Source organism: Amblyraja radiata, chromosome 2 (genome assembly GCF_010909765.2).
Source record: "Amblyraja radiata isolate CabotCenter1 chromosome 2, sAmbRad1.1.pri, whole genome shotgun sequence".
Lineage (NCBI taxonomy): Eukaryota > Metazoa > Chordata > Chondrichthyes > Rajiformes > Rajidae > Amblyraja > Amblyraja radiata.
Window position 1 is genome coordinate 104,742,628 of NC_045957.1, and position 23,518 is coordinate 104,766,145.

General features: G+C 43.0%; 1 protein-coding gene and 1 long non-coding RNA gene across 3 annotated transcripts in view; one reads left to right on the forward strand and one right to left on the reverse strand.

Annotated features, from left to right (window-relative positions):
• LOC116966467 overlaps nucleotides 1-3,550 on the reverse strand; it is a 7,921-nt gene extending 4,371 nt beyond the window's left edge. Inside the window, exon 1 of the long non-coding RNA XR_004410033.1 lies at nucleotides 3,453-3,550. This is a non-coding gene — a long non-coding RNA (uncharacterized LOC116966467). The remainder of the gene's footprint in view (nucleotides 1-3,452) is intronic.
• Nucleotides 1-23,518, forward strand: part of znf804b (zinc finger protein 804B) — a 477,554-nt gene that overhangs the window by 408,659 nt on the left and 45,377 nt on the right. The window lies entirely within an intron of this gene.

Sequence of the window (23,518 nt, forward strand, 5' to 3'; positions counted from 1 at the left end):
AATTGGCCTCCACTGCCTCTGTGGCAGAGTATTCCACAGAGTGCACAACTCTCTGGGAAAAGAAAGTTGTTCTCCATCTCAGTCCTAAATGGCCAACCCCTTATTCTTAAACTGTGTGTGTACCCTGGTCCTGACTCCTCAAACATAGGAACATTTTTCCTGTGGTTACAAGTTAAGTGAAAATCTAAGCAGGACAAGCAGGATGCTTTCCTCAACCACCCCCCATTTTGTAGGGCCACTATCTTCCATCGCTTCTACCCAGTGCTTGGCCCCTCACTTCCAGCAACCCACTGGATGTCCTCCAGGATGGCACCGAGCCGCCGCCTGGTTCCATGCTTGATCACCAGAGCGAATTCGGCCGCAGCGACTCTAACGGCCCAGCAGCGCAAAGCTTACGATGGCCCGGAACTCTACACTGAGGCTGATGTTTCATGGCCGGAGCTGCAGCGAGTGACTCGCCAGCCCAGCAAACACTCACCAGCCCGGCAAACACTCGCCAGCCCCGGCTCCCCGTCCGCATCTGCCCCCGTGGCTGCTTCTGCTTCCATCCCTCTGTTCCGGCTCTCCGACACCCATGACCAGGTTTCTCAGAGCACAGCAGCGCCTCGTCCAAAGCCAGAGATATTGGAACATGTCCAGCCATAAAAGTGGGGGGGGGGGGGCTGCAGCTCCCCCGGTTCCATGGCCCATGTGAACATCTCTCTCCTGCCGCTCGCCGGCCTCACACATGTCAGCCGTTTCCCACAAATCCTTAAATTCCGACAGCTGCCGGGAGCAGGACATGGCTTTACTTGCTGCGCTGGGTGACACTCATTCACTGCCCGGTCCTTCAGCATGCACCGAGCTGCAGCCTGGTCCATGCCAGTCACCTGTGCGAAGTCGGCACAGAGAGTTTAACGACAGCAGAGCAACGCTTCCGACAGCCCGGGACTCTTGCACTGAGGCTGCTCCATGGCCGGAGCTGCAGCGAGCGACTCGCTAGCCCGGAAAACTTTTGCCAGCCCGGCAAACTCTCGCCAGCACGGCAAACACTCGGCAGCCCCGGCTCCCCATCCGCATCTGTCCCCCCCGCTGGTTCTGCTTCCATCCCTCCCTCAGCCCCGCCTCTCCAACACCCGCGGCCCGGGCACTTGATATGAGTTTTGAAATTTTCGTTGATCACAGAATTTCTCACGGCAGAGCATGAGAAATTTGTGATCAGCGTGAGAGCGTGAGAATTTGGCCAAATGCGTGATTCTCACACTCAATGCGTGAGAGTTGGCAGCACTGCAGCTGTAGAAGATGTTGGTAAGGCCACATTTAGGGTATTCTATACAGTTCTGGTGCCCCACTATAGGAAGAATATCAGTACTGGAAAGGGTGCAAAAGAGATTTATGAGGTTGTTACTGGGATTGGAAGATTTGAGTTCTAAGGTGAAGCTGGATGGGTGAGGACATTTTTTCCCTGGAGCGTAGGAGGTTGAGGGGTAATCTTATAGAGGTGTATAAAACCATAGATAAGGTGAGCAGCCATCGCTTTTTTCCCAGGGTATGGGAGTCAAAAAAACTAGAGGGCATAGGTTTAAGGTGAGAGGGGAAAGACTTATAAGGGACCAGAGGGGCAATCTGTTCACCAGAGAGTGGTCCATATACAGAACGAGCTGCCAGAGGAAGTGGTAGATTTTGATACAATTATGATATTTAAAATACAACTGGACAGATACATGGATACAACAGGATTTAGTGATATGGATCAGGTGTAAGACTAGCTGGGTTAAGCACCTTGGTTAGTATGGATGTGTAGGGCCAATAAGCCTGTTTCCATTCTCCATGAACCATATGATCAAATATTTTATTGAGGACATGGAGCACTGCAACACACCTACTTGTGGTACATGATTCATTCAACTCTGCAATCCAGTCATTGAGTCAGATTTGTACAGTCAAGAAATAGATCCATTGGCCCACCACAACTATGCTGACCTTCATGCCTATCTACATTAATCCCACTGTCCTGCATTGATTCCATATCCCCTTATGCCTTGCATATACCCCTAAGTCCCTTTAAACCTTCTTTCTCATCTTAAACCTATGCCTTCTAGTTTTAGACAGCCCTTGCATGGGAAACAAACACTGGCTATCTACCTTATGTCTCACATAATTTTATACAACTCCGTCATATCACTTTGCAGCCACTTTCCTTCCTGGAAAAACTGTCCCACCCTATCCAGTCTCTCCTTAAAACTCAAGCCCTCCAATCCAAGTAACATCATTGTGAAAAAAAAGACACAGTGTGCTGGAGTAACTCAGTGGGTCAATGTGGAAAAGGTGGATGTGTCTTTTCAGGTCGGGACCCTTCTTCAAACTTCTTTATTGCACCCTCTCTTCCTTAGTTACATCTTCACTGCATTTTGTGATCAGAACTGCACATAATACTCCAACTGCAGCTAACCAACATTTTGTACCACTGTAACATGACACCCTAAAACTTACGATAGACACAAAAAGCTGGAGCAACTCAGCGGGACAGGCAGCATCTCTGGAGGGAAGGAATGGGTGACGTTTCTGGTTGAGACCCTTCTTCAGACTGGTTAGAGATAACGGAAACGAGAGATATAGACGATGATGTGGAGAGATAACGAACAATAAATAAAAGATATGCAAAAAAGTAACAATGATAAAGGAAACAGGCCATTGCTAGCTGTTTGTAGGGTGAAAACGAGAAGCTAGTACGACTTGGGTGGGGGAGGGATAGAGAGAGAGGGAATGCTGGGGCTACCTGAAGTGAGAGAAATCAAATATTATACCGCTGGGCTGTAAGCTGCCCAAGCAAAATAAGAGATGCGGTTCCTCCAATTTTTGTTTATCCTCATTCTGACAATGGAGGAAACCTAGGACCGAAAGGTCTGTGTAGGAATGGGAAGGATAATTAGAGTGTCCAGCAACAGGGAGATCAGGTGGGTTCAGGTGGGCTGAGCGAAGGTGTTCCGCGAAACGATCGCCCAGTCTGCGTTTGGTCTCGCCGATGTATAAGAGTCCACATCTTGAACAACGGATACAGTAGATGAGGTTGGAGGAGGTGCAAGTGAACCTCTGTTTAACCTGAAACGACTGTCGGGGTCCCTGGACAGAGTCTGGGTCCCTGGACAGAGTCGAGGGAGGAGGAATAGCATCTGGTGTTGCATCTATTGCAGTTGCAGGGGAAGGTTTCTGGGGAGGGGATGGTTTGGGTGGGAAGGGATAAGTTAACCAGGGAGTTCCGTCTCTGTGGAAAGCGGAAAGGGGTGGAGATGGGAAAATGTGGCTAGTGGTGGGATCCCGTTGCAGGTGGCGGAAATTTCAGAGGATTATGTGTTGTATGCGACGGCTGATGGGGGTGGAAGGTAAGGACAAGGGGACTCTTGTCTCTTGTGACTAGAGGAGGAGCAAAGTTGGAGCTGCAGGGTACCGAGGAGACACAAGTGAGGGGGGACGGATAGGATGGAGTCGAGTTACATGGAAATCATTTCCGTGGGACAGGAGCAGGCAGGAACATTGGGTCTGTCAGGGCAGATGTGTTTATGGATTTTGGGGAGAAGGTAAAACTTATTCTCAATTGCTAAAAAGTCAAGTACTCTATCCAAATAAATTTTAAGACCAGAGTATTGGTAGAATAAATTAAGGGGGAACTATATCACTCGCAAAATGATTAGAGGCAGTGGTTATGTTCTTTATTCATGTCTTTCCTCCACAAGTAGTCAAACATTAATATTGTATTTGCTCTTCAGGACACATATTTACAGCATTTCATTAGACCATGGAATTTAACCACACTGCATTTACCAATAAATCTATGAAACATGAATGCAGATCTTTGTATTCTACCTGTGATTATTTTTTTTGATATCAAGGGACGACTTACAGTCACTGAACTAATGGTTTTTCAAATCTTCAGTTAGTTTAATCATTGAATGCTTGTACATTACGGTGTACTCAGAATCTTTCAGATTCCCATGGTGGATGAACATTACTTTGTTCCTACATTCATTAAACCCTGCAAGTGGTCATACATTAGCTAAAAAAAAGGAATATAAATGAGACAAAACACCAAGACAGAAGCGCAGGCTTGGCGATCGCTTCGCCCAACACCTCCGCTCAGTTCGCAATAACCAACCTGATCTCCCGGTTTCTCAGCACTTCAACTCCCCCTCCCATTCCAAATCCAACCTTTCTGTCCTGGGCCTCCTCCATTGCCAGAGTGAGGCCCAGCGCAAATTGGAGGAACAGCACCTCATATTTTGCTTGGGTAGTTTACACCCCAGCGGTATGAACATTGACTCCTCCAATTTCAGATAGTCCTTGCTTTCTCCCTCCTTCCCCTCTCCCTTCCCAGTTCTCCCACAAGCCTACTGTCTCCGCCTCTTCCTTTCTCCCCCCCCCCCCCCCCGACATCAGTCTGAAGACGGGTCTCGACCTGAAACTTCGCCTATTCTTTCTCTTTATATATACTGAGTTTCTCCAGCATTTTTGTCTACCTTCGATATTTCCAGCATCTGCAGTTCTTTCTTAAAGAAAAAATAATCATAATCACTTATTTATTACAACACAGAAGGGGGATATTTGGCCCATCAGATGCATGCCGACTCCTAGCAAAGTAATCCTATAATTTCCACTTCTTGAAAACCTGTAATATATTCTGCCTCACATGTCCATCAAATCCCATTTGGCATCTGCTGCTCCAAGAAGTAATTTACATCATTCAATGAACCTAAAATTAATGCTACTGCAAAGCTATGCTGAAAGTCAATTTAAACAGTGAAACTGGGAGAAAAGTCGAAAATTATTCCAATGTATAAAATTTCAAAAAAGGAAAAGTCAAATATTCTACATTACAACCAAGTCTGCAGTTTAAAAAAAAACCTTACTGGGTGTAAAATATTTTTAATATACTCAGCAGGTTATGAAATGCACTATATAAATGTAAATTCTTAACAATCAATGATGTGGCATAGACTGGATACTGACAAAAAAGAATGTTAAACCTCAGAGACATTAAAAGCACCCATTTTTCTTAGACAGATTACAAAGAGGAATATAGCAACACGTTATAGATTAGTCTAACTGATAACAATAGTAATAAATATGCTCCGATAAAGAAGCACCGATGCAAAGAATGGTGATAAAGGCACATTAAAAGAGACATTTAAAACAGTGAAGCAGATGTTTGGCATCTAATGCTGCCAAATCAGAATTAAAGGGCGCTCTTCTAAAAAAGATGTGAGGAGGAAGTTCTTCAGTCAGAGGGTAGTTAATCTGTGAAACTCATTGCCACAGAAGGCTGTGGAGGCCAGGTCAATGGATATTTTTAAGGCAGAGATAGACAAGCTGTTGTTTAGAACGGGTGTCAAGGGTTATGGGGAGAAGGCAGGAAAATGAGATTAGATGGCAGAGATCAGCCATGATTGAATGGCGGAGTAGACGCGATGGGCCTAATTGCCTAATTCTACTCCTAACTTGTGAATTTATGAAGGTGTTCAGGGCAGCAGTGGGGACATGGCCACGGACTGCATCATCCAGGTGCCAGTTTGCAAACCACTAAATGGGGATTTGATTGTTTAGTTTAGTTTAGTTTAGAGATGTAGTGTGGAAACAGGCCCTTCAGCCCATCGGGTTTGCTCCGACCACTGATACCCGTACACTTAGCACTAGCCTACACTAGGAACACTTTATCATCTTTACCAAAACCAATTAACCTACAAACCTGCACATGTTTGGAGTGTGGGCGGAAAATGGAGCACCCGGGGAAAACCCACACGGTCACGGGGAGAATGTACAAGCTCCGTACAGACAGCACTCATAGTCAGGATCGAACCCAGGTCTCTGTTGCTGTAATGCAGCAACTCTACTGCTGCGCCACTGTGCTGCCCTGTTGTTCTCAACAACGTGGCCACTAAAGGCTAAAACAGCGGTAGGGCGCAGTCAGGTTGTGGAGCTGTGGGTGGGAGGACATAGGAAAGATGACCTACAATCCAGCCCAATAGTATAGGTGGTGCGCAGGTCTTTGAGATTAGTTTTGAATTGCTCTGCATCTCTCAGACTGCAACTCAGTGTTGGGTGACTTAAAGAAGAGTTCACTATCATATAATTTTCCATTTAACTTGACTGTGATACCTCCCCAGTTACAAACCATGCCCAAAATAACACATAATCAATATGCATATCTGTTTCTTGAGCCTTGATGTCAGTTCTTGGTTTCCTGGGGTACACTTCATTCTATGTATTTAATTATTCACTCAGTTTTCATTGATTTTTTCCCTTTTTTCATCTTCCAGCACTTCTGAATTTGTAAGCATAGAGAATTAGAGCTCAGAAAGAGAGAAATCATATTATCTCTGACAAAGACATCGCACTAGTATTGACTAGAAGTTAAAAATAAATAAAGGTTTGACAATGCATTGTTTAAATATACTAAAACGCAGTTTATAAAAGAAAATTAGTTCAGATGGCAGTAGAGGAGCTCAAATGGTATGCAGCACTAAACGGGAATATTTAGATATTGCGTTTAAACTTGATGAAGCATTTTCAGATGCGCATATGGTCAGAAACGGAGAATTTAAAGGACACAGAAGGATACTAAAAAATTGACTTGTCTACGTTGATCTTTTATCATCAGCTTTGAAATAGGAACCCTTAAGGTGAAATGCAAGGCCTAAAAAGAGAGATTACATAATACATTAATACATTTTTCCCACAGTATATTTCCAGAAAATGTTTTGTAATAAACCAGGGAAGTCCTTGCAAAAGACAGACACAAAAAGCTTGAGTAACTCAGCGGGACAGGCAGCATCTCTGGAGAGAAGGAATGGGTGACGTTTCAGGTCGAGACCCTTCTTCAGTCTGAAATACCACCCATTCCTTCGCTCCAGAGATGCTGCCTGCCCTGCTAAGTTACTCCAGCTTTTTGTGTCTATCTTCAGTTTAAACCAGCATCTGCAGTTCCTTCCTCCACAAGTCCTTGCAAAAGTTTGTCTTGCAATTTTCTGAATGCATTGATCACAGATATTTTTGAGTGGCAATGGCTGAACATTTACCCTGACTATTGAGGTACTCCACAATGAAAGTTCCGCATTAAAAAAAAACATTTTCATTCAAGAATAGAAGGATTCCAGAGTGGAAAAGTCATGCAACTACGCAAACAAACGCTCTCCACTCAACTAGAAATTCAGATTTTAGAGCATGTTATTGTGTAACACTGAATCATTGTCTTATTTCAGCAACAGGCACTAAACACAGTTCAATACAGAACTCTACAACAACACCAAAGATGCCACATCTGTCCCATCTGTCTGCACACGATACCTATCCACCCATCCCCTGCGTTTGTCTGATTGTCGGAATCCCCTTTAAACATGGCTATTGTATCTGCTACTACTATCTTACCAGGCACCACCTTCCAGGCAGGGGTGGAAAACCCGGGGGGGCCAGAGGGGACAAGTCCCCCCCATGTTTTGAGAGGTGGGCGACATCCCCGCCAGGTTAACCTGCCTGGGCTTGCGGGAAATATGGCCAGTGCGGAGAAGCAGCGCTGGTATCCCGTCTGTCCAGACAGGGCTGTAGTTAACCCGGTGAGACAGGCAGTTGAGCTGTATTTAGCGCTGGATTGAGCCTCCGAAGCCTCGCGCACGTGTGTGCGTGTGCGCATGCGCGCGCGGCCGCCAAAAAATTGTGTCGCCCGTCCCCTCCATGTTTTGATAGCGAGTTCCGTTCTTGCTTCCAGGTACTTAGCACTCTCTTTGCAATAAACTTGCCTTGCGAATGGTCTTCAAACTATTCCCCTCTTACCTTAAACCTATTCCTTCCATTATTTGACAATTTCACCCTGAGAAAGAAGCTCTGTAATATCTACCCTCCCTATGCCTGTCATACGTTTATGTACAGTTGTCAGGTCGGCCCACAACCTTCGATTCTCCAGAGAAAACAATCAGGTCTGTCCTACTTCTCTTCTTAACTAATACACCTTAATACAAACATTGTTGCACCGGAGAATCAAAGCGCAGTTCATTATATACCAGTTTTCTGGTCTATGTTATTGTCCAGTTTACTTTTGCAACTGAAAAAAATAGTCCCTTGTAAAATAAACATGTGCAGTGGTGTGGGTCTGATGCGAAGATCATGAAATCAAAGCATACCGTAACATTTGTAAAATTAAAATCAATAAATGTAATTTATTTGTTCAGGTAAAACAATGTTTCTAAAATATGTCAGGAAAAGGAAAACAAATATGTCTATTTTTGTCATAAAGTCATAAGTGATAGGAGCAGAATTAGGCCATTCAGCCCATCTACTCCGCCATTCAATCATGGCTGATCTAACTCTCCTTCCTAACCCCATTCTGCTGCCTCCCCCCCATAACCTCTGACATCCTGAGCCAATGCCTGAGTCCAGCTCAATGCCATCTAAAATGTTGACTCTTATGCCTTCAGACTTGGTCCAACAAGTCATCCTACTACAAAAAGAATCACTAAGATATAAGAGAAGAGCCGTCTGTCTGTTTCGGGTAAGAAGGAACTGCAGTTAATGCTGAAGATACACAAAATGCTGGAATAACTCAGTGGGTCCCGGTGAGTTTCATTGTCTGTAACTCATTTAAACCTAGCCCACAGCTAACTATGGCCTGTTTCCATTTTCATCATTACTCTTTTACATTTCTTTTATTCATTTGTTTTATATCTCTTTATATCATCATCTATATCTTTCGTTTCCCTTTCCCCTGACTCTCGGTCTGAAGGTTTTGACCTGATACGTCATCTATTCCTTTTCTCCATAGATGCTGTCTGACCCGCTGAGTTACTCCTGCTTTTTGAGTCAACCATTCCCATTTGTCAGTTGTGTGCTTACCCAATAACAACTGCTTCCAATGTATCCAATAACATTCTAATTTGCTTTACTCCAATTTAGTACCTTTCTGCGAGACTAGACTTATCATGCAAAACAATGTTAAAACTTACGGAGTTGTGAAATGCTCTTCCACCAAAGTGACCTACTAGTGACCTAGCCAGGCTCATTTCCCAACAGAAGGTCGTGTGTGTGTTCCCTTCTCAGGTTGTATTATCCACATACTGTTTCAAGAAGCACTCATAGATACACCAAACATATTCTGACTCGTCTAAGCCTATGGCACTGAGGAAGTCCCGGTCAATGTAGGGGTACTTAAAGTCACCCACGAAGACAACCAAGTCTAACAACGTGGCAAACCACATAGTGAATGGTAGGGCTTTGGGAAGTTTTGTAGACCAGAGGTATCTAGGAGAGCAAGTACATTGTTCCTTAAAAGTGGCGTCACAAGTAAGTAGGGTGGTCAAAAAGGCTTTAGGCACATTTTCCTTCATCAGTTTAGAAGTTGGGAGATCATGTTACAATTATGTAAGACAATGGTGAGGCCACATTTAGAGTATTGAGCAGTTTTGGTCACCAAGTGTGCGTGTTATTGAGTAGAATAGAATTCCTGTTTTGTTTATGCTTTTCTCTCATAGACAAGCCACATTTCCTTCCTTCCACTCACTTGAGGAGTTGGGTGACGTACTACAATGACAAGGCTAAGATGTCTGTCTTCCTACTTAAGGCATCATACATTGTCACCCATAGTCCACGTAGCTGACATAGATTTTCTTTGGTTGTCACTCTATATTTTAATGAGTATATGGATAGTGGTGACGAATTTTATAAATGAGTAGTGCACTGCATTCAGTTTTCAAGATTCAAAGATTCAGGTCTATCAATAGTAAAGTGACGGCACTGCTATTAGCGTCAAAGAAACCTGTTACAAAAATCCAGTAATTATCCATGGCATGGCTTTCACTTTGCCTGATGTTAATTACTTTCTGAAATCTGCTACAGGCAATCTCTGCTACCCAGCAACAGTGATGTTACCAGTTTAGCTGAATGGTCAATCAGATTGTGTAGGAAGGAACTGCAGATGCTGGTTTAAACCAAAGATAGACACAAAATGCTGGAGTAACTTAGCGGGACTGGCAGCATCACTGGAGAGAAGGAATGGGTGACGGGTCACGACCCTCTCACAGACAATTTCTGATTTTATCACTTCAGGCTGTCTGCCCTCCAAAGCCTCCAACCTTATCTTTCCCCAGCCCGCACGGCCCAGTTTTACCTTCCCCGCTCACTCTGCAGCAACCCCAACATTATCATCAAACCCGCTGACAAGGGAGGTGCTGTGGTAGTCTCATGAGCTGATCTCTACCCCACTGAGGCCAAGCACCAACTCACGGACACCTCCTCCTACTTATCCTTCAACCATGATCCCACAGATGAGCACCAGGCCATAATCTCACAGACCATTTCTAAGTTAATCACTTCCAGCTGTCTGCCCTCCAAAGACTCCAACCTTATCGTTCCCCAGCCTCGCATGGCCCAGTTTTACCTTCTCCATTGCCTCCGCATCCGTGCCTCCGCATCCATCAAACCCGCTAGCAAGGGAGGTGCCGTGGTAGTCCAGCGAGCTGACCTCTACCACGCTGAGGCCAAGCGACAACTCTCGGACACCTCCTCCTACTTTTTCTTGGACCATGATCCCACAGATGATCACCAGGCCATAATCTCACGGACCATTTCTGATTTCATCACTTCCGGCTGTCGGCCCTCCAATGCCTCCAACCTCAGACCCGCACGGCCCAGTTTTTACCTTCTCCCCAAAATCCATGGACACAATTGCCCTGGTGAATCAGATTGTTGTATTCTTAAAGACAATAAATCAGAAAATAGTGAGCGGGTTTATTGGTTCTTTTTTATGAAAGAACAGAAAGTAAAATGTATCTATTTTATATATGTATAAAATGTATATATTTAAGTATCAATTGAGGTTTTACCATGGTTATTAAAATTGAGATTACCAAATATAAATTAGTTTTTCAGAACCAGAGAGGTTGTTCGAGTAATTATTGATAATTTCTCTAAAATATCTCCGTCAACATTGCTTAACCTTTCCAAGGCTTATCACAGAGAGCACGTCAAAAGTTCATATCATTTGGATGAAGGGAGGGGATATTTGTCAAGACTTCAATAGCAAACTCATTGATTGCAGCTGCGAAATTCTGCATTTCTTTGTGTATTCTCAAGCTTTAACTGTTATCTGATTGATGGTGGGGAGCATTGACAGGTTCACCATCAGTGTGAACACAATACCTAGACCAAAATCTTATTATGTGCATTGCATTAAATATATAGGCTAACTAGCAAGCTTGTAATTCCTATACAGTGTGGCTGTCTGATGGCTTGTAGTGGTGTAGCATGAATGAACTCTTGAAGGTAAGAATAAATATAGAGCTTTTGTGAAAGCAACAATACAGTCACCATTACAGGATACAAAGGTGACCTAGATACAATCGTCTCTCTAGATTCTAAAGTACTCAGTCCATCTCCCCTATCAGGAAGCATTGGATTTTACAGTCATTGCCCTTTTGCTTCACGGTGCATGTGTGAATTATATATTGTGAGACTCATATCATTATATATTTTTTTAATTATTGGTTACACGATTGTCAGTGGTGTTGCTGTGAATTCAGCTGTGTGTTTTCATTACATTATATCAGAAACAATTAATATTCCTGATGCAAATATACTTCTTGGTTACTAATATATTCCAACCTGTAATATTCATATCAGTCATTATAAGTAGAAAAATATGTAGAACACAAAATCCAGCTTCTTGCTGGAAAGTTACAATTACTGAGCTAGTGTTAGGACCTTGAAAATAACCTGAACTGACAGTTGTAAGCCTTTCTTATAGTCAGCAGGAAAGTGAAATGGACTTGAAACATTGTTTAGCTGAAGTTTACTTAATTTGGTTCAAAACCTTTATTCAAGCGAAGCTTAGGAATGGATACGTCGTTTACACATGCCATATGATATAGAATGGGTCATTTGGCCCAATCCATCCTTTGCAGCATTAATGTTCCACTGGAGCCTACAAATGTAATTTAGAAGAAATCCCCATCAAAACTGAGTACATGATTTTTTTACATAACTATTAGTGAGGGTTAATTAATTCCTTAATTTCCAACGTATAAAGAACAAATATAGTTAAACATCTAGGTCTTTACAGGCAATTGCAACTCAGGGTTATTTTTGAATCCTTAGTGTAATTAGAAAATAGAAAGACTGATTCTGAAGTTCGATTCACTTTACACCAGTCATTTTTTTCTCTTACGGGCAGAAGTAAAATTCTCGCGATCTGAAACGTCACCTATTCCTTTTCTCCAGGGATGCTGCCTGACCCACTGAATTACTCCAGCCTTTTGTGTCTGTCCTCAGTCAACTTTGGAGGTTAAACCTCGGTACAGTGAAAAGCTTTTGTTTGTGTGCTGACCAGTCACAGACAAGATTATACATGATTACAGTCAAGTGGTCCACTGTACACAGATAAACCATAAAGGGATGTATAAAAGAGGACAGAATAAAAATATTTGCAGAGGATACAATATTGGTTGGCATTGTGGGAGAGAGCCTTAGACTGTAGGAAGATGTAGATAAACTGGTCAATCGGTAAAAGCAAAAGCCAGAGAATTGTGAGCCAATGTATTGTGGATCCATAATGGCATGATGCAGCAGGATATTGAATGGTGTGAGGGAACAGAAGATGTTGAAATATACATCTACAGAAGTAGCAGCACAGATCAATAAGGTGGTTAAAAAAGCACACAGGGTCATATAATCAAGAATTCCAGAATGGTTACAGCCCAAAAGGAAGCCATTTGGCAGATCTTGATGATACACAATCGCTACCAGAGGAACCCATGAGTTCCACCCATTGGTCCATTCTCCACAGGTAGATAGACACAAAATGCTGGAGTATCTCAGCGGGACAGGCAGCATCTCTGGAGAGAAGGAATGGGTGATGTTTTCGGGTCGAGACCCTTCTTCTTTAAACTTTCGCACAACTTAAAAACTGGCTGACATGTAGTTGCTGGGCATAACCTTAGACAGTGAAGTCAAAAGCCATCTTAACAGTATTTGGATGTTGGCTTGAATCGCGACCTGCAGACCTGGTGTAGCAGAGAGATAATAGGCTGAATGGCCTTATGCCATTGAAAAATACTCTATGATCTTGCTCGGTGATTGTTGAAGGAAGCCACTTACATTATCCTCTGGATTGACAAATCTGATTAATTTTTAGAGAACATGGATGCACACACACGGACATTTAGTTTAGTCCTTATCCCACAATCGTTAGCATTTCCTGCTCCTAGGATGGGAAAGGAGGTCTTCTGCAGTCATGTCAATGCTAAAACGGTTCTGGCCACCAGAGCCACTCAGATGTTTCCCAATTCCCTGCAGGGAGAACACTCTCCAGGGAGTTACTCAACCGAGTCTGGAACTAGAGAAGACTGACCCTCCCTCTGTTCAGCTCCTGCATCAACAGCATTTTTACATCTTTTAGAGGAGTTTTTTTTGCTGGAGTAGAAGTCATGATGAACTTCAGTAACCAGATGCAGCAGGTACCAATACTGTCATCATTGAAGGAATAATATGGTGTTAATCAATAGACAGTAACAGGGATTGATTTTGTTTGTGTTTTCTCTAAGGAGTATGCCCAGTGTGGCACTCCTCCACCTTGAGAACAGCCTTTAATAAGATTGGCTTATATTTAAATCTATTTTAACTTCAGATGGCTCAAAGGGTATAAAACATACATTTTCACCAACAAGCTAACCTTATTCAAATTTAGGAAGTTAGTTACGTAAATAGCTGAACTCAGGCCCTTGCTTATGCTGGCCCAAATGTTGGGAGTGCACTTTGTGTCCAGCAAGCTGACAGTTCTTGAAGACAATCTACAGAATGCAACCATTTGCATTTTAAGCATTTTTGAAAGGCAACAATATTTATCAGTAAAGAAAGGACACAAAGTGCTGGAGTAAAACCCTGTCCTACGGTACGAGTTCATTCCAAGAGTTCTCCCGAGTTTGCCCTGATTCGAACTCGGAGATTTACGGTAATGGCCACTCGTCGGTACTCTGGGCTCTCGTGGACATTTTTCATCATGTTGAAAAATCTTCACGAGTCTTCCCATGCTTACCTGCCGTTACCGAGTCTTCCTGAGTACCTGCCGTTAAGAGATGTCCCCGAGCTCCGACGTACCCGCTACGTTCATTCTCCGTGCTTACCACGAGTTTGATTTTTTTTAAACTCGGGAGAGCTCTTGGAATGAACTCGTACCGTGGGACAGGGCTATTACTCAGCGGGTCAGGCGGCATCTCTGGAGAACATGGATAGGTGATGTTTCGGGTCAGAGATTCTGCCTGTCCCGCTGAGGTACTCCAGCACTTTGTGTCCTTCTTTGCAAACCAGCATCTGTAGTTATTTGTTTCTAATATTTTTCAGTATCCTCAAGGACTAACAAAGGATGTAGGGACATCCTAAATGTAAGGGGAAGAAAACAGTGTGTGAACAGTACCAGATGCGTGTTTTGATTATTACTGAGTCCAAGGTGCAGATACCCTGATCCTGGCATTCCAGGATCACGTTCTACAAGATGGTTGTCCACTTTGCTTGGTTTAAGTGGCAACCAGATTCAGTATTGTGTGTAGTATCTTAAAGACTCAAGCTCAAAACTAGCAAGGTAACACTTCACGACAGTTCTTAGTAATGGTTCAAGATAAAAGAGAAAAAGAAACTAAGCCACAAAATCTTATTGGGCAACATGGCCAATCAATCCAAACTTTGACACAATAATACTTTCAGGACCAAGAATTAAGGTGACTGTCCAAAAAACAGAAGTGAATCCTGAAGTGCATTTCCACAGGTAGTAGTGGAGGCAGATTCATTTGGAAGATTCTGAAGGGAATGGCTAAGTACTCAAAATGAACGACTACAGAATCTGCGGAAAGGGTGTTGAATTGATGACAACAAACTAGAGATGGTTGAAAGCTTCAAGTTCTGAGGAGGAAATATCACCAGCAACTTGTCTTGGATCAATCATATCGAAGCAATGGCCAAGAAAGTACACCAACACCTTTGTTTCCTTAGAAGGCTTAGGAAGTTGGGCATGTCCCCAACTACTCTCGCCAACTTCAACAGATATGCAGTAGAAAGCAGTGGTAGACAAGGCCAACAGCATAATCAAGGACGAGTCTCATCTTAGAAGCTCCATCTTCTCCTCCTAGATGCTCCCTTTTCTCCCCTGTTCCACACTTCTGTACAAGAGGTACAGAAGTGTGGAAACACATGCCCCCAGATTCAGGGACAATTTCCTCCCAGCTGTTATCAGGCAACTGAATATTCTATCGGCAACCAGAGAATGGTCCTGACCTACCATCTACCTCATTGGAGACCATTGGACTTTCATTTATCAGACTTTACTGGACTTTATCTTGCCCTAAACATTATCCCCTTTATCCTGTATCAGTACACTGTGGATAGCATAGTCTTTTCGCTGACTGGATGGCACAAATTAAAAATGTTTTTCACTGTTCCTCAGTACACTTGACAATAATAAACTATACTGAACTAAACTAAAGTGGTACTGGCAGGATTATTCTTGCATAGATCCAGTACTGACTTGGTGGGCCAAATTATCTATTTTTATGCTATAAACTTTCCATGCCAATTAGTGCACCAATCTTTTGAAATTTAATTTTAGTGCATGCGTATGGCATGTATTCCAGTTGCTGTTGGCAGATGGCTATCTATAAAGCTCTCTTGATGCATAATCATTATAACACATCACAGCAGGCACAGTAACATAGTGATTAAGTTAGTGGACTAAAATCCAGAAAACAGGACCTTCAATTTAGGGAATTGAAATTAAAGTAATTAAATAAATCTGAAATTTAAAAAAAAAACTGGTATTAGTGATGGTGATGAATTTACGATTTGGTGTAGCAGATGGGGCTTCTATGACAATGTCCTTCAGGGAAGCAGATCCACCATTCTGACATTTTCTGTGAGTGTTGACCCAATAAAATGCTTGACTCTTAACTGGCTCCTCAATTGAAGAGCAATAAGTAATGTAAAATAAAAAATGCAGTAACGTTTGCACGTCATGAAAAATTTATGTAATCCTTCAAATGATTTGCATTTCAATTATATTTTTCTCCTTGCACTATTATATTTTTCTCCTCTAAACTCAGCAGGTTCACAAGAAACTGGGTAAATGTTTTGAAAAAGGTGAATTAAAAGTGTGGTGGCTAAAGGTAGTGGTGGAAGGATGTATTGTGATTGGTAGTTTATGAACAGTGATGTATCACAGTGATTGGTGTTGGGTCCATTATTATTTGTGATCTATATTAATGACTTGGATGTAAATATAGGAGATATGATCAGCAATTATGCAGATGGCACAAAATAGCAGTGCCGTGGATAAAAGAGAAGGTTGCATAAGGCTACAGAAGGAAACAGGTGGAAAGTTGAGAAGAATGTTGACATTTTTTATTTAATCCCAACAAGAGTAAGATGAAGGAATTTGGTGAATGAAATAAGAGATGCATATATAAATTAAATGATAGGGTGATAAGGAATGTTGATGACAGAGGTATCTTGGGATTCAGGTCCATAGTTTCCGTCGATAGGGTGATGCAGAAAGCATAAGGGTTAATGGTTTATGCAAGATAATTTACAAATATATCAAAAGCATGAAAGACCATCATCCTCCTCATAGTGTCCATGCCAGCACAACAAGCATCTTAAGGGGTTGGACAGGCTAGATGCAGGAAGATTGTTCCCGATGTTGGGGAAGTCCAGAACAAGGGGTCACAGTTTAAGGATTAGGGGGAAATCTTTTAGGACCGAGATGAGAAAAACATTTTTCACACAGAGAGTGGTGAATCTCTGGAATTCTCTGCCACAGAAGGTAGTTGAGGCCAGTTCATTGGCTATATTTAAGAGGGAGTTAGATGTGGCCCTTGTGGCTAAAGGGATCAGGGGGTATGGGGAGAAGGCAGGTACAGGATACTGAGTTGGATGATCAGCCATGATCATATTGAAGGGCGGTGCAGGCTCGAAGGGCCGAATGGCCTACTCCTGCACCTATTTTCTATGTTTCTATGTTTCTATCTGCCCAATCTAAACCTAATCCCAAAACATACCATCCCTGAGTACAATCAAGGTATACAAGTACAAAGAAAATAAATAGCAAAGTGTAAGATATAGTGTTATGCCCCACAAATCCCTTCCAAGTGCCCACAAAATACACCACCAACTCTGCCGTAATATGCTATAAATGTGCCTCCATGCACCACATTGCAACTTAAATACAAATTGTTGCCGATAGTGCCTGAATAATGTGCTCTCCAAAGCCAAATTTCATAGCTCTAATATTTTACAACATAGAGATTTTTTTATTATTGTGCTTTTGCTGCTATGGTGAAAGAGCTGTTTCATTTTATTCTGCTACCCATTTCTCATCTCTTTTCCATCTTACCTTTTTTCCAGATATCTTTTTTCGCCAGATATCTTTTTTCCAACATTGTGATGGATTCTCTTTCCATCTATGCTGTAGAGCATTTTATTTTCTAACAAATTGCAATAAATGTCTTTGTTTTTAAATCCCAGTCATTCTGATGCTTCTGACCTTAAATTTATGCTACCTAGTTATGCATTCGTTGATCAGTGTAAATAGTTTCTTCCCAATTGCCATAAAAATCTCTTTAGCGTTTAACCACCACCAGATGTCTTCTGGATAGAGTGCTAGTTTAATTTGGATCTCCACATTATGAAAATCTCATATCACTGATGACCATTGTAGAGACTTCCTTTAATATTCTCATCATATCTGTCAGGGTTAATGAAAGAGAAAGTGAAAATGTCCTTAGGATACTGCATAATTTATCAAAGATTCTTGATGTATATTTATACTTTTGTTTTCTGCACAACTAAATTATTTAGGTTAATCATATATTGAAAAAAACATAAGAAAACTTTGACTCATCTACTCCTTACACTGTCTCGGGAAATGAAATAATCCAATTGAGATTCTTTTCACCCCAGTCATACCCTCTTTTTCACTGTCATATTTGGCAGATGATACAAAAGTTTAAATGCACTTTTAGACTTTAGACTTTAGAGATACAATATGAAAACAGGCCCTTCGGCCCACCAAGTCCCCGCCGACCAGCGATCACCTTGTACACTAACACGACCCTACACACTAGGTACAATTTACAGAAGACAATTAACCTACTAAACCTGTATGTCTTTGGAATGTGGGAGGAAACCAGAGCACCCGGAGAAAGCCAATGCGGTCACAGGGAGAACATACAAACTCCATACAGACAGCACTCGAGGTCAGGATCAAACCCAGGTCTCTGGCACTGTATATACCACCAGATTCAGAAACAGCTTCTTCCCGCAGTTATCAGACTGCTGAATGGTTCTCCCATAAGCTAGGGTGCAGTCATGATATTTCAACCTACTCCATTGCAGACTTTGGACTTTTTCTCTGTTACTGTAATGCATAATAGTAAGATTAAACGAGAACTTACCAGTTTGAAGTTTGATCTGTATTTTATGAGGAGTTACGATGAGGGTTTACGTGAAGAACCCGTCCAGCACGCATGCGCGGCATACTTCAAAGCAGCGGTGTGGAATCACAGGAAACACAATAATTGAAATAAACATAGTAAAGAAAAGGAGAACTAAAATACCATTTGATCTCTATAATTGAGGGTGGGAGCGGAGGGCACGTAATCTCTCATCGTAACTCCTCATAAAATACAGATCAAACTTCAAACTGGTAAGTTCTCGTTTAATCTTACTATTTTACTTCGGAGTCACGTGAGTGACTACGTGAAGATTTTAAAGCTCTGTGATTTCAAACCTTGTAACAGTTCATACTTCACTCGCTGCCGAAGTCATTCGAGGGAGGAAGTATGTTATCGTAATCAACCATGAATCTGTTTGTAAAACAATAATGGTGTTATTAACAATAACAAGACCAAAATGCTCCCCCGGGCTTAAATTATATATTTGCAGATTCTAATACTTTTTCTGCAAACGATACAGGTTCTGCCAGCGACTTGTTATAAAAGTTTGGAACGTATACTCCCTAGACCGCCCCGCTGTAGCCAGGATGTGGTCCATAGGCACGTCCATCCTCTTAGTCACCGATGTGGATGCTGCCCTGGTGGAGTAAGATTAATACACGTTAGTATTTACTCCAGCAACTCCCAGTACCTGCTTGAGCCACTTGAGATAGTTTGGCTCGTCACCTGACCATGAGGTTTCTTGTGGCTGACCCATAAGGCTTTTACTCTCCCTCGGGGATTTCTTATTGTGTCGATGTAATTCAATAAGTGGGTCATGACACATAACCGTGGTTCAGGTGGGTGTGTCCGGAATTCCATGACTGGACCTGATGTTCCTGGTCTGCTCTGTTTGACCAGCCCCTGAATGGTAAATGTGACACGGTCTGGTGTTATAACCATATTGTCCAATCGTAGTCGATGGAGGAACTGGACTCTTTGTGCTGAGACAAGGCCATCAGCATGACCGCCTTCAGGGTAGGCTGTTCCAGGGTGAGGGACCTGGCTGGTGACCATCCCCTAAGGTACGTCAGAACCACACTGACATCCCAGATTTGGGTGTACCTAGGTCTGGGGGATTAGAGTTGAATATGCCTCTCCTGAGTTTGATCACCAGCGGGTGGTACCCTATGGCCTGTTGTCCTGGTGCCTGAGTTAAGTAGGCTGACAGAGCACTTCTGGCTGTATTAATGGCGCAGTAGCTGAGTCCTTCATTGTGGTGAAGACCTGCCAGGAACTCCAGTACAGGTTTTGTTGTAGTTGAATATGTAGTTCCTGTATTTGAACAGTATCTTCCCACTTCTTGATGTTCGCCAAGTATGTTCCCTTGTGGATATGCGATGGGATGCTGTCATCGTGTCGATAGTGCTGTCTGACAAATCCAGGCACAGCAGTGGTCTTCCCAATTCTGCAACCCAGGCGCAGCAGTGGTCTTTTCAAATCTGCAACCCAGTAGTTTAATTTATCCTGGCATGGGTGGCTTATGCCTGAAACTGGGTGAGTTGATAAGTCTGGGCTACTGGGAAAAGCATTAGGGTTTTAATGACCATGTCGAGGACCACTGGGAACCATGACTGTGGGTTTAGTCGGGTACTATCAAAATACCTGAAGCAGAGTCCATCTGTACTTTGCGCAGTACCCGACTGATGAGGCTGTAGTACCTGACTGATGAGGTAGAAAAGGGGAGAACATAGAGATTAGATCCCCCCCCCCCCCCCAGTTCAACGGGAATGTATTCATTGCCGCTGCCTCAAAGTCTGGTTTCATGCGACATACATCGGTACGTGGTGATTCAATTGGAATACAAGGAAATCGATATCTGGTGTTTCATTTTGCTTTGTAATTTCAGCAAATACTTTGGTTTAATATGTCTGTTTACAGTATTTAGCTCACCTGGTAGGTAAGTTGCTGATGGTCAAATATGTTTGACGACATACAGTTACCAATTGTTAAATAAATTGTCACATGATATCGATTTTATTCCGCCCAAGTGGTTTGGTATATGCCACCACTGTGATGTTGTCAATTTATAAACGAACATGCAAAATGGTGCACTACTGAACAAGATGCTTTTACCCATAGAACGTACTCAATATTTCCAACTAGGGTCTATGCCCAGTGTCTATAGTGATGACAACTCCAGATTAGTCCATTTGCCACCATGTTCTGGGTATGGGTTATTTTGTTTAAACACTAGCACCATAGCTCTAATGGAAAGGTTCAAGTTAAGTAGCTGGTAATGCTGCTACTAATTCCCAATTACTCTTGCCACTTTGTTGAATGGTTGGTTGATTGTTACCATTAATTGTTACAGGTTGTACCAGTACGCTGACTCTCCTTATGGCAATGTTATAGATAAGTGGATAGAGTTAATTGAATACCAGATAGTCAATAGTTGTGGATGGTGTCAATGTAGATTTATCTGGATTGTATGACAGAGCCCAGGCTAAATAAGTTTTAGTAGCTAATGCTGCTGATTTAGCTATTTCCATGGATTTGTCTGCCATTAATATCATAGAGACATGCCATGACGATAAGTTCCTTAATAGTGTCAGGGCTGGTTTGAACATCTGGAAACAGTTTTGGCTCATATTAGCCATTGTCAATAATTTATACTGCCATAGTTACCCCATCCAGGTAAATTGTGGTATCTCTGAAAATCTTTTATGAATGGGTACTGAATAGTATGCATCTTTTAAGTCGATGCCTACCATAAAGTATCCTAGGAAATCCACGGTTAGCAGTTACAAGTTTCCATAAAGTGTGTATACCTGGTGAAAATACTCAAGTGGTTAAGTCAATGATGGTGCGACATTCACCATCTTTGGGTTTTTTGGTACCAAAGGTTCATATTAGACTTCTTTATGACCCCTTTGTATATCTTCTCCAGTTAGCTAGTCCCTCATGTTCTTTTTTAGTGGGAGGGTAGACCCCTTTGGGGTGCATGCTGAACTGGTGGCAAGTTTCTTAATTCAATTTTTATCCTTGAATACTTTTGGTATATAACTACCAAGTGTGATAGATCTTCATGTTTCCAACCCAGGTGTGATTCCCCCCCCCCCCCCTGTTAGTACAAACCCTTCACCTTTTATGTGATGGTAGGAACCATACTTATCTGTCTTCACTGTTGTTTAGTGGTGTGTTCATTTCTTCGGTTTCTGGTTCCTTGTCTGTAGGGATGGTGTTGTTGGGGGGTGGCGCATTTTCCATGGGGCCCACTCTGGACCCTGGCCTGAAAAGGCTTACGGGGGCTGGCATGCGGGCCCCGAGCTTTCACCAGTACCATTAAGTAGACGCCTACTGGTGGACGCGTGGAGGTACTGCTGTCTGGTTTTGTGTGGTTTGCTCATTCCAGGCCCTGCCCTCTTGATGCCGAATATCTTGGACACTTCGTCCAGTTTTTAGGCTTGGTTTGGTAACTTTGCCAGATAGCAGGATCTGTGGTTGTGAGGTTGGCGTTCTCACAGTCCTGTGAATTTTTTAGGTTGAGGGCAGGTTTTATGACTTCCTTCGAGAAGTTGCGGAGCATACTGTGTTGAACAGTAGGGTCAGGTGTTTTGCCATACTACCCTGCCCCTCTGGAATGAACATGCGAAAATGATAGCCGACATCAGGGGTATCAAATGCAATTTAATATATTTGGGTTTTTAAATGCCCTGCTCAATGTACCCCCAATAATGGTGGGCACTTTGAGTAAATGCAATTTTGGGGAGGCGTGATAAAATCCAACGCCTCATGACTACCTGTCTTGGAGAGGTTTTTTGGAAAAACAGGTAGTAAGCTGGCCGTCAGTTTAGACTGAAAAGGCCATCTCGCTCGTGGTGTAGCCCACACCCAGCAGCTTTTCCTGATCCTGTACCTCAAGCATACTCCCGATGTTGTTCAGCCAGTGACCCCTCTTCTTGACCAGCCCAGCCCTGGTCGCCAGCGATCCCTCGATAAGGGAGATGGCCAGTGCTGTTAATGCACTGGAGCGGGAGTGTTATGCTCCCTTGGCGAGCTTGCCCCAGCTCCCGAGGCAAGTCTCGCTGGAGCTTTTTACTCCATGACCTTACTCTAGGCTTGGAGAACAGACACTTACTTGCTCTCGGGCGGTAATTTGAAGTGCCGGTTCCATCTTCCGTGTCTGTCTCCAGCCCGAGGTTTGGTTGCTGACTTTGCTCTAGAGGCTGCCTGCCGTTTTCGGGCGGCATTTCTGCGGTTCTCGGGCGGCGAGTCTCCTTGTCGGGAGTATGCAGGGGTTACCGGCTGGTTTTTGAGTTTCCCTCCAGTCCGCTGCTGTTGGTCAGACAGCTGTTAGCGGACTGGGCTTCGGCTCAGTACCCTGACTGTGGACCGCAGCGTGAGCGGTCCAGGTGCCGCCTCTCCCCCCTCCACTGACGGAACGCTCCTTCCCTGGAGTCGAACGGGGGCCACTTCCCTCTGTTCTGCTTTGCTCTCTCCAGTTTCCCCTGGAGCAACAAAGAGGAGAAAAGTTGTAAAATCAAACCTGTGGGTAAGTACTTACCTAACGGTCCGTTCCTTCAGGCTTGTAGCGGGAGCGCCCGTACTCTCGTTCGTCGCTGTTGCATCTGCGTGAACGCTCATGTCGCGCATGCGTGCTGGACAGGTTCTTCACGTAGTCACTCACGTGACTCCGAAGTAAAACAATATATTCTGCAGTCTAGTTATTTTCTCTTTGTACTACTTGTACTTGTGTCTGTCTTGATTTCACTCAGGTGCAGTATAAATTGACTCTTGAACAAAGCTCTTCACTATATCTCAGTACACATGATAACAACAAACCAATACTAAATCCAATACCAAAGCAACTGTACAAAATGGTGAACTGACAAACAGATGCATAAAAATGAAAGCACCAATAAAGATATAGTAATTCACTGGTGAAATTCAGTAAAAATCAGAAAAGCAGGATTACATTCACATTTAATATATTTCCTATTTTCATCTTTTGTCAACGTTGATGTTTAGACGTAGATGAATATTAATGTGATTAATGACGTTAACAGATACTTAGGAAATAGCACAAT